Source organism: Cupressus sempervirens, chromosome 6, assembly GCF_028749045.1.
Source record: "Cupressus sempervirens isolate cs-2001-9-10 chromosome 6, ASM2874904v1, whole genome shotgun sequence".
In the NCBI taxonomy this organism is placed as follows: Eukaryota; Viridiplantae; Streptophyta; class Pinopsida; order Cupressales; family Cupressaceae; genus Cupressus; species Cupressus sempervirens.
In genome coordinates, this window is record NC_143123.1 from 414,628,224 (window position 1) to 414,645,041 (window position 16,818).

Sequence of the window (16,818 nt, forward strand, 5' to 3'; positions counted from 1 at the left end):
CCTCCATTAGATCTAACTAAGTAAGCCCTACTTGTATCGATACTAGTGCCCTATCGACATAGTCCATGGGATCTCCCTCCACATCCATGACAACTACATCACCCTAGCCTCCCAATAGTCATCCTCATCCTCTCCCTTGTCACCATCTCCAACATTGTCCCTACCCCCACTATCTCCACCCTCCCCATCCTCTCCCTCATCCTCTCCCATTTTGTAGTCCTACAATATGATCCTAGCACAATTTGAATTGTGTCAAAAGGAGATTGTGGTGAAAAGTTATGCTTGGTCAATGTTTAGGTCAAACTAACAAACTAGAGGTTGAATTAGTAAAAAAGGTGAAAATTGACCATCTCAAAAGTGGTCAAACAAGTGTTTTAAATTAAAGAGATTGTTGAGAGCTTTCCAATGGTGTTCATTTTGTTAGAAATAGAGTTCATATGTGGATGTTAGGACCATTTGAATTTTGAGATAAAAATGTAGTAATGATGACATCAACATGACATTAACAACCCACTTAGCTTGATAGCACGATATTCATACATACCAATAATGAGTTGACATGTCAAGATATAAGAAAACTAACATGTCAAGATATTAGCAAACATAAAAGTGCCACATGGAATCTAGTTGACCAGTAGTCTTATTTAGCTCAGTTTGTTTTCTTGAAACAAAATATGGTTATGAGTTTTGAACTCAATAGCCTCTCACATACAACTTTCCCTTAGCACCACAAGATCATCCACAAATATTGGGATATGAATTGGCTATATTGGATTTATTATATTTTGATTCATTTGGTAAACCACCAAAATAGGACCTAAGTGGTTTGAACATGCAACCACTCCCTTTTAGTTACTTTTCCATGGCCACTCATGATTAGTTTTGTTATATTAATTTTAGTGGGCTGATTATATATGTATAAGATTTAAAGATTATTTTTCTTTAAAAATTATGTGGGCCATTATTTAAAAGGCAATGTCTTTTATGGAAGATTTGATGATGTAAATGGAAGATGCAAAATTCTTTGGTAAATATTATGGTTATCACCATAATAAATAAAAGCTTATGTATGAAAGGGGAGTTATTCTTATTTGGAAGATAATTAGTCCTTGGGGGAAAAATAGTCTTGGAGAATTTTTAGAGAGAAATTTTTTAAAGGAAGGGATAATTTTTTTCCTTGTGAGAGAATTTGTAAGCGCAAAGGTGTTGTGTATTGTCTTCAAGTGCAAAAAAGAGACTCTAAATGCTCAAAGCTTGGAATTTGTAACAAAGAAAATTTTTCCTGCCAAATTTAATAAAGTAGTCCCCAGATTGAGAAGCATACCCAAAGATTTATTCTTGCTAGGGTGAACTCCATTATCAAAGTGTTTGCATCTCTTTATTCTACTATTTCTTATTCTCTTAACTCTTTGAGTTTTTCTAATTAAACACAAATTTGAGCAATAGTGTTTAAAGCATAAATTTTCTTATAATTTAAATTGTTAAAATACATACCATGTAATTATTGATTGGATCATAGATTAAATATATATTTTGGATTAAGTTATTAAACTTGTAAATCCTAGTTTACAAATCAATTTCCTTTTCAATTTTAGACAAATACCACTTAAAAATCTAAAAAACATCATATTTTTCCTTGAGAAAATTCACAATCATCATTCCAGAGAAATCATCAACAAATTGGATAAAGTACTTATCATCATAATATTTTTTCACTCCAATAGGACCCCATAAATTAGTATGAACCAACTCCATAATATCATTAGAAGAATAGGTCTTTCTCTTGAAACTAGACTTTTTTATTTTTCCTGTTTGGCATTGTTTGCACATCACTTTATCAAGCTTTCTCAATCTTGATAATCCTCTTACTCACTCCATCTTAATTATTCTTACAAAATTATCAATGTTCACATGACATAGCCTCTTATTTCATAACCAAACATCTTCAAATTTTGCAAATAAACATGTATTATCAGATAGGTCTAGATACAACAAGTTACCACTTGTTTTCTCTCTACTTTTAATTAGTTCACTAGAAGCATCATCAAATTTTTCCTTCTTTTTTGGAAATTAAACTTGGTAGCCTAAACTAATTAGCTATGCCATAGCCAAATAATTATATTTCAGTCCATCAACCCATTATGCATTGTCACATCTAATCTATTCATTCAATATAATGGATCAACCTTTCACATAACATGGTGCATCATTTCCAAACTTTACATGGCTTCCATAATAGTGTTCTACATTTTCAAAATTACTTGTATCACTAGTCATATGATGTGAGAAATCAATGCCAATCATCCATTTATCATTATTACTAACATGTGAAATGATAGCAATTTTCAAAAACTTGTCATCTTCATCATCTTTCATTGCAACATAAACAACTTCTTCATCATGTTCATTAGGATCACTCTTAGAACCATATTCTTCAGTAATGTAACACTATTTTTACATTTTCCCTTGTAGCCTTTGTTACCTTAGTTATCTATATTGTCTCTCCTTCTTTGGTTTCTATTGTCTTTCCTTTCCTCCCTTTCATCCATACCAAGACACCTTGTAGCAATATGACCAACTTTATTGCTTGTAAAATATATTATAGGAAGTTTAACTTTATATGTGTCTTTTCCTCTTGGTATCTTTCTTTCCAATAATGCTTCTAGATCATCAAGATCATCATCTAATTCACTGTCACTATCCATAGGATTACTCTTTGAACCTTTTCTTCTTTTAGATCCATTAAAGTTTAGTTGAGACATGAAATAACATTCAACACTAGAAGGTGTATAATTATCAAAATATAACAATTCAAATGTAGTGAGTCTACCAATTAGATTACCTAGGGTTAGATAATTATCAGGTGTACTACTTAGTTCTTGTATTTAAGATACTTGAATGACATAAATAGAAAGTAAATTTCTTAATACCTTTCTGATCATAGTTTATTCTAGAATATCTTTTCTATCTCCTCTAATGGAATTCACCACTTCTTTGATTCAACTACAATTATAGGCAACAATTCCTCCTTCTTTCATTGTCATGTCATCAAACTTGCGTCTCAAACTTTTAGCTTTAGCCCTTAACACATTTTTGTCTTCTCCATGAATTTATGCCAAATTATCCCACATTTTATTTGTAGTAGTGAAACCTTTCACATTATCAAATTCAACATAACTTTAGGAAGACACAATATCTATCATCATTTGATTATGCACATGGTTATCTTTTATTTTCTTAATTTTCATGGGTGTAGGTGCTTCTATATATTCAGTGTCTAAGTACCATAGTGTAAAATCTCTAACTCCCAATAGATACAATCTCATCAATAATTATCATGCCAAGAAGTTATCTTTGTTCAACTTGGGTATCTCTCTCTTTTACATCTTGATCTTTAACTTAAGTGCCTACAAACTTTCCTTGCAAACATCAAAGCTCTCTGATATCAATTGTTAAAATAATTAGAATAACTAAGATGGGGGTCAAGTAGTTATCCTTAAGTCTAGATGTACCAATTAAACTTTTAACAACTTCAACCAACCTAATCCAACTCATAAATCCACTTAGTCCAATGAAAAATTCATCAGTAATCTAACTTATTCATATCAATGCACAACTCTCTATTTTAGTGTTACCCAAATTGCAGAAACATATAATAGTAAATAACATGAAACATGAAAAGAAAAATTCACACAAGTATTGTTAGCATGAATTCTAATGATACTACATTGGAGGATTATTCTATGCATTGGAGAGTATTGACATGTTACATTCATGATTGTGTTTGTCATTGATGTCAATACAATACATTTTTTATAAAGACTGGCTAAGTAGAAGACAAAGATCTTGATGGTATGGCCAGGTGATGCATAGTTACAAACATGTTTGACATAGTGTCTTGATGATGTGGTCAAGTGTGTAGAGTCCGAGTTGAAGATGTAAAGAAGCTCTACCTAATTTACAAAGAGCAGTTCAAATATAGAGTATTAGGAAAGAAGTTCCTGATGTTTTTTGGTTATCTTACATCTAATATCTAATGAAGAGATGTACAGTTAGGTAGTAATAGAGGATAGTTAGCTAATGATGTCAATGAGTTTCCAAGCCCTAGTATCTCACATGTGAAGTTTTGTATAGACAATGAGCTGACAATGCTATTGTAGTTGTAATTAATTCATTTTCTTATTATAATTGTTGGGAAAGCCTCAAGGCTGAGTCTAGGAATTATTATGAAGATATGGTATAAAGCAAAGATGTTTTCCTTTATTTTATAGCATTTTCAAGTATTGTGATAATTGTATGAAGTGTGAAGTGCGAAAAGGAGCAGAGTGCTTACTGAATGTGAGTAAGTGATCCAAGGGATTATTAGATGTGAGATTTTTGATCTAGTTACAAGATTAGAAGGAGCAGATGTCTAATTGATAGGATAGAGAAAGAGGAAGGAATAATATAGTACCATTGTATTATTCTATAAGGAATAATATAGAGATCATTTAGATAGTGAGTTTATTAGTCTTTTCCTTGAAGCTATTTAGGTAGTGGGTCTAGTTGTCTTCCACAACTCCTAAAAATATTGGAATCTCCTAATAGGGATTTAGATTCTCCTAATAGGGACTCATATGTACTAAATGTATTCATAGACTCCTAACAAGGTCCATCCTCTAACAAGGAACATTTATAATAGTACATCATCTTGTGGGTACCATCCCCACTGGGGTTTTCCCTTTGATTAAGGGTTTCCCTAATTAACATATCTAATGTTATTTTGTATGATTATCTTGTTGTGGTTTTAGTTTATATTACTCATATGGTTAGGTTTGTTTAAGTTTGATTATGATGATAATAGTTGTATAATTTATTGATCCCCCCTTCCCCCCCACTCTCATTTATATTAGTGGACTATATATTCTAACAATTGATATTAGAGCCTTAGGTCCTTGAAGGATGACCTTAACAATTTTTGGAGATAAATGGAAAATATTTTTACAAATGATAGTCCTATATTTGATGGGGCCAACTTTGATAGTTGGAAGGAGAAGATGAAGACTCATCTATTGCACATGGGTCTAGGATATTGGATCTTGACAAAGGAAAATAAGACAATTGTTGAAGAAGAAAATATTGAAGGATGTAGTGAAGAAGAAAGAGATCTATTCATGTGTAACATAAGAGAAAAACAAGCTCTACTAATATCTCTTCCAAAGAATGAATACAGTCAGGTAAAGTCACTTTTAGCATCTTATGAAATTTGGAAAGCATTAGAATCTACTTTTGAAGGTGATGATCATGGAAAGAGAATGAGATTACATAATTGGATATGTGCATTACAAGATGCTAAAATGATAGAAAATGAATTTGTATGAAATTATATTACAAGAATATCAAAAAAAATTGTAGGAATTTGGTCTCATGGTAGAACCAAGGAAGATGATGAAGTTATATGGAAGATCTTGAAAATCTTGACACCACCATTCAAGCTAGTAGCTCAGATGATTTAGCTAGTAATACCCTACACTAAGGATTTCACAAAGGAAACATTTCTTCGAAGATTAGAATTAATAGAAGAAAATTTGAGATATTCTAGAGATCTTTCAAAAGTCAAAACAAATTTTAGTGCCCTAAACATTCAACCTAATTTGACAAGGAGTTCAAACACATATGGATATTTTTTTGGTAGCAGCAAATCTGATGAAGACAAGAAGATTGAGGAAGGAATAGCCCTTCTTGTGAAAAGAGAAAAAGATGGTAAGAAAATTTTTAAATTTTGGACTTATAATGAATTTGGTCATTATGCATCTAAATGTCCTAAAAGATAGATTATAAGGGAAACTTCAAAGCTAGAAGAGATAGAGATAGAGATTTCTTGTATGCAAACAAAGATGAAGAATATTATGGAAGAGGTCAAAGTAGAAGTGATGATGAATTGGGATTTGTGGCTATCAAGGAAGATGATCTTGATAGAGAAATTAGAGAAGTAAGAGCTCTAGTTTCCCAAGTAGAAAATAAATCTGATTGGATAATTGATATCAGTTGTTCATATCACATGATTGGTGATATGAATAAATTTATTAAGTTAAAGAATCGTTATGGAGGTATTGTTAGAGTTGGTAATAGTTCAGCCTATCACATAATCAGAATTGGATCCATTACTCTTGATGGTAAAACTAACATTGATGATGTTTAATTTGTTGATGGATTGAAGCATAACTTGTTGAGTGTTGGATAGTTGGTGGACAAGGGTTATCTATTCCAATTCACTAAGAAGACCTACATTATCAAAGAAAAAGATGATAAGATGATTGTAATCGACATTGGATCCAGTGGTAATGTATTTTAGTTGAATCCTACTATAATGACATGTTTGGTAGCTAAAGTGGATAGCAACCAGTTGTGGCATAGAATATTTTGTCACATAAACTTTGATAATATTGTGAAGGTTAGTAGCACTTTTGTAGTTAGAGACTAGCCTAAGATTAAAAATCTTACTAAATTTTTGTGTGTAAGGAATATATTTGGCTAAGAAAAAGAGAGTGTCATTTCATAGGAAGAAGTTCACTACCACAAAGAAGCTAGAGATCATTCACACAGATCTAAGTGGTCCTTCTAGAACAAGAGGATTCTATGGTGAAAGCTATTTTATGATTTTTTTTTATGATTTCACTAGAATGATGTGGGTAGCATTTCTTAAAGAGAAATAAGAATCTTTTGAGAAGTTTAAGATATTTCAGAATATAGTTGAGAATGAATTCGGTGTTAATGTTTGAGATCTGATAAAGGAGGAGAATTCAACTCTAGAGAGTCTAACATATTTTGTGAAGAGAATGGAATCAAAGGGTATCTATCTACACCTAGAACACCTAAACAAAATTGGATTTCTGAAAGAAGGAATAAATTAGTAGTAGAAGGAGCAAGAGCAATTTTGTTTGAAAATGATGTTTCTAAGACATTTTTGGAGAAAAGAAGTCAATACAGTAATGTATACTCTAAATATAGTACATATCATAAAAGGTATGAGCAAGAGAGATGATGAAATTGATAAGTTTGATTCAAGAAGTGATGAAGGTATGTTTCTTGGTATAGAAATAAGACAATAGTTGAATGCGCTAATACAAGGATTGATGAAAATTTTGGAACTAAGGAATAGATGGTAGATTATAATCTAGGTGAAGAAGAAGATAATTTTGGAATTATTAGACATAATTCTAAATATTTCTTTGAGACTAACAATGATTTGCAGAATGATGTGCTAATTGTTGAGCAAAGAGGAGAACACAGATTTGAACCTAGAGAAGAGATTAGATTTGAGATGTCAAGGCCTATCCGTAATAAAAATCTAACAAGGAACAAAGATAAATGTGTGATGAAAAGGAATAGAGTAAATGAGGAGATGTGTTTGATATCTTAAGTTGAAACTAAGAGCAGAGATGAAGAACTTAAAGATGATCATTAGATTCAAGAAATGAAGGAAAAATTGGATTAGATAGTGAAGAATGAAACATGGGAGTTAGTTCCTAGACCTAAAGACAAGAATGTGATAGGAACCAAATGGGTATTCAGAAACATGATGAATGAGAAATGTGAAGTTGTGAGGAACAAGGCTATGTTAGCATAAGTCATGTTTGTTATTAGTGGCAATACTTATTCAAATTTTGTATGGTTATCGAGCTCTTCAATCAATCTCTAGTGTTTTCCATGTAATTTAGTGGTTACCAAGCTTCACAGTTCCTACCAAGCATTCCATTGGTTATCAAGTGAATTTAGACAACGTGAAGTTCAATAGTTCTTACCAAGAAATTTAGTGGTTACCAAGCTTCATAGTGCCTACCAAGTCATCAGTTATTGTGAAGCAAAGTTAGTGTTAACCTAACCAAGTGATGAGATGAGAAGTGTTTACTAAGTGTAAGCATGGTAAATGATGAATTTAGTTTCTACCAAGTGATATAGTATCTATCGAGTCACTAGTGTATACCAAGTTCAAAACTACATTGAAGTGATCAGTATGGACCGAGCCTCTACTTCTACCAAGTGCATGATGATGCCAAGTAATGACAGTGGATGCCATGTATTAGAAATTCACCAAGTTAGTTTTTAGAACCCAAATTTCTACATTTGGGCTGACTTAGTAATATTGGTTTAACTTGTGTATTGGCGAACCTTGTAATTATGTGAATTGGGTTGGTATATATGTAATGTATTATATTATACCCAAGTGTAATGATTTTGATAGTAGAGAATGTAAATGTGATGATAAGCATGCAAATGTGAATCAATAGTAGGGTAGAGCGTATTGCAAGGTCGTATCAGAAGTAGTCAAGTTACATCTATCACATAGAGGTGATCAATACTTCAAGGATCTTAATCAATAATTCAGTTGTAAGTAAGAGATCTATTATTTCATCCTAACAGGTGAATTAGCTTCAAATCCTTTAACAGCATAGACTTAACAGTCTTTTCTTTAAATCTCTTTGCTGAGTGCATACTTCATTATATGTTTGTAAAACCTCTAACAAGGTGAACCTAGTAGTCCTAATTGCTCCTAATAGGGTAGATCATCAGAAGTGATCATTGTAAGCCTTAATAGGCCAACTTTATACTACAATATTGAAGTTTTGTGGGTGTCATCTCCACCCCAGTTTTACTTTCTATTTGGAAGGTTTATGGGTTACCAAATATTATGTTCAAAATATTTTATGCTTTTAGTTTCTCATGCATATAGTAGATTAGATCTATTGATGATAATTGGATTATTTTATTAAGTGTTGAAATTGTGAAAAGTTTTTAGGTTACTGATTCACCCCTCCCCTCTTAGTAACCTAGCTAGTCTTGAATATTTCCAAAAATTGGTATTAGAGCATTGTGGTTCTTAGGATAAAGTTTGATGGCTTGAGAAAAGATCAAGGACAATGGAGACATTCAGATCTGACAAAGCTATTGAAAAGGAAAAGCTAGATCTGGAGATGGCCATAGCTCAACTCAAGAAAGCAAAAGAGCATCTTTCTCAATCCCTAAAAAGAAAGAAGGAACTTGCAAATCAAATGAATGACCACTAGTATGTTGAAGAAAAGATTGAAGACTTTTTCCCCTCAAGTAGTTTAGATGAAGCAAATGATGCAATCAAAGAATTCTTAGAAAAGAATGGCTCCCTAGAAGAAGTAAGAAAATTGAAAAGAGAACAAGAAATTTAGTCAATAAGATTATGTGAAATCTCAGAATAGAGAAATACGGAAAAAGAAGACTTGAAGTTAAGGAACAATGAAATTCAAAATCAATCCCTTTAGCAAGAAAGTCTTATCAATTAGCTCTCTAATGCAAATGAAGAGAACATGAGTCTAAAATCTAAAAATGAAAGGTTAAGAAATGACTTGAACACTGAAAAGAAAATCAATGAAATGATGAAAGTTGATCTAAATTCAGAAAATAAACTCAATGAAATAATAATGAAATCCCAAGTAGACATGGATCAATTGGATCAGTAAAATGAACATAATCTTTATAGGAAAAAGGGTAAAGAAGGACTTTGATACAAAGAAGAAGGTGAATCCTCCAAAAAAAGTGCTCAAAGGAATCAAAGACCCACTTGCAATTACTATGGCAAGATAAGTCATACATCAAACAAATGTTGGAGTGATGGGAAGGCAAAATTCAATGGAAAATGCTACAATTGTAGTCAACATGGTCATAAAGCCAATGAATGCAAAGAAAAACCAAAGTTTGAGGGAAAGTATCAAAAATGCAAGAAACAAGGTCACAAGGCATTTGAATGTAGATCCAAACCATTTGATCTAGCTGAATAATTTATTAAAAGGAAATATTTGGTTGGGACTATAATACTTGGTGTAGATGTCATTAATTTAGAGAATATGGACACATTGGCACAAATTGTGTTAGGCACCACTTGAGAAGAAAAGATAGTACCATGAGATGTTACACATGTACTAAACTTGGTCATATAGCTAAGAATTGCATGAATATAGGTAGAGTTAAAGATGAAAAGAAAGAAAAAGCTGATAACATCAGGAAGTAGATGAGACAATAGTGGATTCCTAAATCTACCAAGCAAGCTAATTCAAGTGATGATAGTCATGTCATTGAAGAAGTGGGTGACTCCAGCATTTCCAATTAAGTTCTTAAGGAAGAACTAAAACTATTTTTTCAAGGTCACATCGTAAATAGTTCCAATTGAAAAGGAAGAAAAGATCCAAATTAGTATTATAGATACAAGGGGATCAGAAAATTTCAATACTAGTAATCACCAAGCAAGGTTGGGTCATACTGAGCAAAGTTGGGAGTAACAAGGTTATGTTTGGTTGCTGAGTTACAAGCTTCTATTGAGAAATCTGTGTAGATAGTGAATGAAAGGTTGTCATACACTATGTCATTATGTCTCTCATTGTACTGAGCATTAATGGGAAGTTTTTATCAAAAGGTAGGAAATTGACTTCATTTTCACTGTGAATTTAGCATATTGAGAATAGAGTGATTTGCAGAGCATACCAACGATCTTGAGAAAAATTCCTAGTAGAAGATTTTTGACAAATTTTCTCAATTTATTGAGTGATCATGGTATCTAGTAGCAATAGCAGTAGCAAGGTGAAGAAAGGATCTGAAATGTTGGTGCAAGGTGTTGAGTGGAAAGCTCCTAATTTCAAACTACTGCCAATGATCACAAAAACCCTCGACCCAAATGGAGCTTAGTAGCAGATACCACCTAAGGTACTTCTTAGTAATGACATTAGAACTTATTTCAAATGTGTAGTTCAAGATATAGGAACCCTAGAAATGGACAATGCCCTAAGTGAACTTTGTGTGGATAGAATTCTTAAACCTAAGCATAAACACTTGGAAGAAAAAGGCCTAACCCATATACCTCACCTACCATGAAGCTTTCAAATTAAATGGATTAGGTATATCTTAAGCTAAGTTCATAATGGTCAATTGTGGTTAGAGTAGCTAGTTTTAATTACAAAAAAAATGATTCATCACATTATTGTTCTCCCTATGCTTACCAAGGCTAAAGCCACAAAAACCTTGGTCGAATGGGATGATAGAGGAATGAAAATTAGTAGTGTATCTAACATAGAACTCAAGTTTGGCATTCATGTGATAGCACACAAGATTTACAACTCAAGTTGACTCAATAGTGTATCATGTGAAGTAGTTGACCTAGCTTATAAGGTTGTGAAGAAGAATTTGTCATATGAACTAGCAGATTTGATGTTGAAACAATTAAACAAAAATATGGAAAGCATTAGGAACTCAAAGAATAACCCATGCAAATTTGGCTCACTATTTTCATGCTTATTTTTCTATTTTCAAAAGTTTTTCCCCTCTAAAGGCACAATTGTATTGAGAAAAGACACACCAGTCTTATATGAGATCAATGAGTTTATAGCTAAAATGGGTGAAAATTTTGATAGCATCATGGAAAATTATTTTGAAACTTTTAAAGAAAATATGAACAATAGGTTCCATATACCAAAGAAGTTGGTTGAATACTATAAGGATGATTGTTGTTTTATGGTTGATAGTGATAGAGTATACATCTAGGTAGTAAGGCTTAGAATAGTGAGGGTAAAACCTCTTCCATATGAGGTTAATATTGATGAGGCAAAAGAAATAATTGAAGCCCTAGTGGATGAGATTGTAGATCCAAAGGCACCTCTCTTTGGAACCTATGATGAAGCTAAAGAAAGAATAGAGCATGAGATTAAGATTCCATAAGTGGTGAACAATGAAAAGAGGAGGATATCAAAGTTGAAAACAACAAGTACCTCTCTTATGATTATCAAGGGAAAAGGTGAAGATGTGGAGGAATCTAAGAATGAATTGGAATAAAAAAAGGAAAAAGAGCCTACAAAGAAGAAAGGCAAGGTGATTATCACCAAGTCACCCAAGCCTTCCACTACAGTATTCTCAAGAAGATCCAATAAGAAAGGTGGAAGCAAAGTTGTGTTTAGTAAGGCCCCTCTCACCTTCCAAGAAAGACTGAAGAAATTGGAAGAAGGTGCTGCTATAACCAATTTCAAAGCATTAAAGTATGAAACTAGAACAAAGGCTAAGAAGATGTAGATTGAGGAGTTGGTACTAACCAAGATGGGAAAATGGAAATATTCCTCTAATCAGATAGCACCTTAGATTTCCAATGAGCTATTAGAAATATTGAAGTCAAGATGGGAATCAACCATGCAAACAACAAAAGACATGTATGAAAAAACTCTAAGACAATTGTTACTAAGTATTACCAATGTTGAGCTAAAGGAAGCTATGAAGAAAAATGAAGATAAGATGGCTATTAGATTTCATACTTGTTTAATTTTGGTAAAAGACATAGAGCTTGTAGTCAAGGATACAACATCTATGTGGAAGAATATTTATCATCTTCGTAAACCTAGTAAGAATCATGTTGAGATCAAGAGTTGATGAAGGATGATGAAGAAGAAAAAGTGAAAAAAGTTGAAGAGGAAGCTAGGAAAGAAGAAGAAGAAAGTGATCTAGTTAAGATAGTAGTGACTGTCATAGCCTCCCTTCCTCATTCTCCAGCAAAAAAAACAACATGATCAAGTGTGGAGACAACTTCAACAACTTTGATTGTGACAACCATTGATACATCAAATGTCTAATCATTCCCTGCTACCTCTCAGCTTAGCACATCATAGATAGAAGTATCTACCACTTCATCCACCAAGCTATAGAATCCTTTAGTCACCTAGTCAGTCTTTGAAATAGATATAGAGTGTTCCATAATTTTGACTTCTTTAGTAGTAAGTACAATTTTGGATTCTTCAATTTTGGCTACAATATTTGTGCATGCTATAGTAAGTTCTTTAGTTGTGCATACTTCTATCAGTACTTCACCTATAAATACTTCAATTTTGGGAAGTTTTACGAATACATCAATTTGAATTCTTCAAATATTCTAGTAAGTATTCCACTAGTAGGCACTCTACAAGTTTTCACTCTAGTCCTACTATTTCCACTATTGTTTCTGTTCCAAAATCTAAGGCATTAATTTTAGAAGTTGAACCAAAGATTCCACAAGACTTTTGATCAATGGAAATGAAATAAAGGAAGAAATAGATTTGGATAAGGATATTGAGATTCCCAAATTGGATTTTGACAATGCTACTATAGATTAGATGAGACTAGTCAGTCAACTTCTTGAAGAGAAAGCCAAGAAAAAGCAATTAAGAGAAGAGAGAGATAGAGAATTCAGAATTATTGAAAATGCTAAAAATATTTTGATAGAGGCTATAGATGTTGATGTTGATTCTTCTCAACAAAATTTTATTCCAATTAGAAGAGGTAGTTAGCAAATTCAATGAGGATTCCAGTGGCCAAGATAAGCTAATAGAGAAAGCAGAGAAGATGTTTGATAATAAAGTCTTTGAGCACATTGCTCAGCAAATTCCTATTCAGCAAGTAGAATTTTCTTCAATTTTGGCAAATCTTGAAAATTCCTACACAAATGTAACATCTCTTTTTGCTAAGTTATGTGATTTTACTAAGCATACTAAATAAAATAAAGAGAAAATTTAATAAAATTGATGAAGATCTGAAAGCTAGTGCACAAAAGTTGTAGCTTGACCCTAATTCAAGCTCTGTTCATCATATAAAGATCAGATTCTTATTAGATATGCGAGAAAAATTATTGAGAGAGGAAGCAAGGATCTAGTCTACACTCATAGACATCCAAAATATGGTCCTTCCTATCATGGATATAATAAAGAAGCATATTGCTTATTCTAAAATATTGATCCATGACAATAAATTTTCAATTACAGATCATATGATTGAGCTCTCTGTAGAAGTCCAAGTTGCACTTAAAACCTTCAAAATTTTGCAAGAAAACTAGGATTGGACCCTAACTCTTGTTTTTAAGGTACATTCTGAGTTTCTGTCACATTTTTGTGTCTCTATATAAGTAGATTTTGTATAAATCTTTGGCATTATTGTCAAAAAGGGGGAGAGACATGTATATAAGGAGGAGAGATATATGCCTGATAGGTTATGTATATTGTATGGGGGAGATATGTGAAAAATGTATATACAATAGAGTTACAAAGACAAATTTAAAAAAAATAAATAAATAAAATTCAGCATGCCATATCAAGTTAGTATCACACTATGTTGTACATAAGTTTTGGCTAATAAGTGTTTTTGTCACTAATGCCAAAGGGAGAGATTGTGTGCATTAAGTCATGTTTGTTATTAGTGACAACACTTATTCAAATTTTTTATGGTTACTAAGCTCTTTGATTAGTTTGCAATGTTTGCCAGGTAATTTAGTGGTTACCAAGCTTCATATTTCCTACCGAGCATTCCAGGGGTTACCAAGTGAATTTAGATAACATGAAGTTCAATAGTTCTTACTAGCAGTTCAGTGGCTACCAAGCTTTGTAGTGTCTACTAAGTCATTAGTTCTTGTGAAGTGAAGTTAGTGTTAACTGAGTGATGAGATGAGCAGTGTTACCAAGTGTATGCATGGTAAATGTTGAATTCAATTTCTACCAAGTGACACAGTATCTACTAAGTCACTAGTGTATACCAAGTTTGAAACTATGTTGGAGTGATTATAATGTACAAAGCCTCTATTTCTACTAAGTACATGATGATGTTGAGTAATAATAGTGGATTCCATGTATCAAAAATTCACCAAGTCAATTTTCAGAACCCAAGTTTCTACATTTGGGCCGACTCAGTAATATTGGTGTTAACTTGTGTATTGGCTGACCTTGTAATTATGTGAATTGGGTTGGTATATATGTAATGTATTATATCATACCCAAATGTAATGATTTTTATATCAGAGAATGTGAATGTGATGATTAGCATGTGAATGTGAATTAGCAACAGAGTAGAGTGTATTGCAAGGTCATATCAAGAGTAGTCAAGTTACATCTATCACATAGAGGATATCAATACTTCAAGGATCTCAATCAAAAATTTAGTTTTAAGTAAGAGATCTACTATTTCATCCTAATAGGTGAATCAACTTCTAATGTAGGAGCATCCAGAGATATAAGGGCAATCCTATGTGACCCAAAAAAAATGTACCTAGATATAGTTTTTGTTTCATGTGTTTTCATTTTTGGATACCCATTTGGGTCAAATAAAGGTTCCAACTCTCATAGTTCCACTATCAGTGTTCTGGGTTAGAGTATTTAAGCACCTTGGGATACATGTAAATGCTAGAAAAATAGGACTATGTAATTGAGCCATAATTATGGTGAATTGGAGGGAGGATTAAAATTTTAATTTAAAACATTCTAGACAAAGAATCAGGTCAAAAGGCTGCATGGTTTGAAAGTTATTGTAGTTTTTCCATTTTTGGAGACCTCCTAAGAATGCTTCAAAGTCAGGTTTGAGGCATTAAATGACCTTGTATAGGGCCAAAAAATGGGGGACAAGTGAAGCTAGTCCATAGGGCTATAGAGCACTCTGAGAGCTTTCCAAAAATGTAAACAGTTTGTTGATCGGAGCTATGATTCAAAAGTTATGCCTCCCAAAAGTTTGGCTATCATTTCTAGATTCTTCTAATTTTGTACCGACTTCTAAAGTGACTTTTGAAGCCTTTTATTTTGGTGTTGGATGCCAAATAGAACTTTCTAGAATGTATTCCTAATCCTTAACCCTTTGGGGTCTATTTAAGGACATTTTTGGCATTGTAAAAGGTAGTTCGGAGTGGAGTTTGAGAGAAGGTACTGGGAGAAGAAATTATCTCTAGATTTATGCTATTGTAAGCCCATAGGGCATGTTTTGGAGTCTATTTCTCTACATTAAGTGTACTAGCATATTTTCATAGTTAATAAAATTTTCCCTTTCCCATTGTGTCCATTTTGTGCTTGGGTTGGGTCTCCATCAGCTTCAAATCCTTTAATAGGGTAGACTTAATAGTCTTTTCTTTAAATCTCTTTACTAAGTGCATACTTCATTGTATGTTTGTAAAACCTCTAACAAGGTGGACCTAGCAGTCCTAATTGCTCCTAATAGAGCAAATGATCAGAAGTGATCATTGTAAGCCTTAATAGGCCAACTTTATACTATAGTATTGAAGTTTTGTGGGTATCATCCCCACCCCAGTTTTACTTTCTATTTGGAAGGTTTTTGGGTCACAAAATATTGTGTTCAAAATGTTTTATGCTTTTAGTTTCTCACGCATGCAGTAGATTAGATCTATTGATGATAATTGGATTATGTTATTAAGTGCTAAAATTGTTAAAAGTTTTGAGGTTACTAATTTACCCCTCCCTTCTTAGTAACCTAGCTAGTCCTAAATATTTCCAATAGGCTAGACTTGTATGCAAGGGATATTCATAGTAAGAAGACATAGACTATGAAGAGACATATGCATCTATAGCTAGAATGGAAGTAGTAAGGATGTTACTAGCTTATGTTAAAAATAAGAAGTTCAAGGTTTATTAGATGGATGTTAAATCAACCTTTCTAAATGGAGAACTTGAAGAAGAGGTATATATTGAGCAGCCTAAAGATTTTCTTTTATCACAAAAAAGACATGGAATACAGACTAAAGAAAGTTTAATATGGTCTGAAGAAAGCACTTAGAACCTGGTATGAAAGGTTGGACATTTATTTGGCAAAGCTTGGATTTGCTAAAAGTATGAAAAACAATAACTTATATTTGCAAAAAGTTAAAAATGATTTGATAATTATTGTAATATTCATTGATGACATAATTTTTGGAGGTAATGATGAACTAGGTGATAAGTTTGCTGAAGAGATGAAATATGAGTTTAAAATGAGCATGATAGGAGAAATGAAGTTTTTCTTAGGATTGCAGATTTGATAGAATAGTGATGGTAT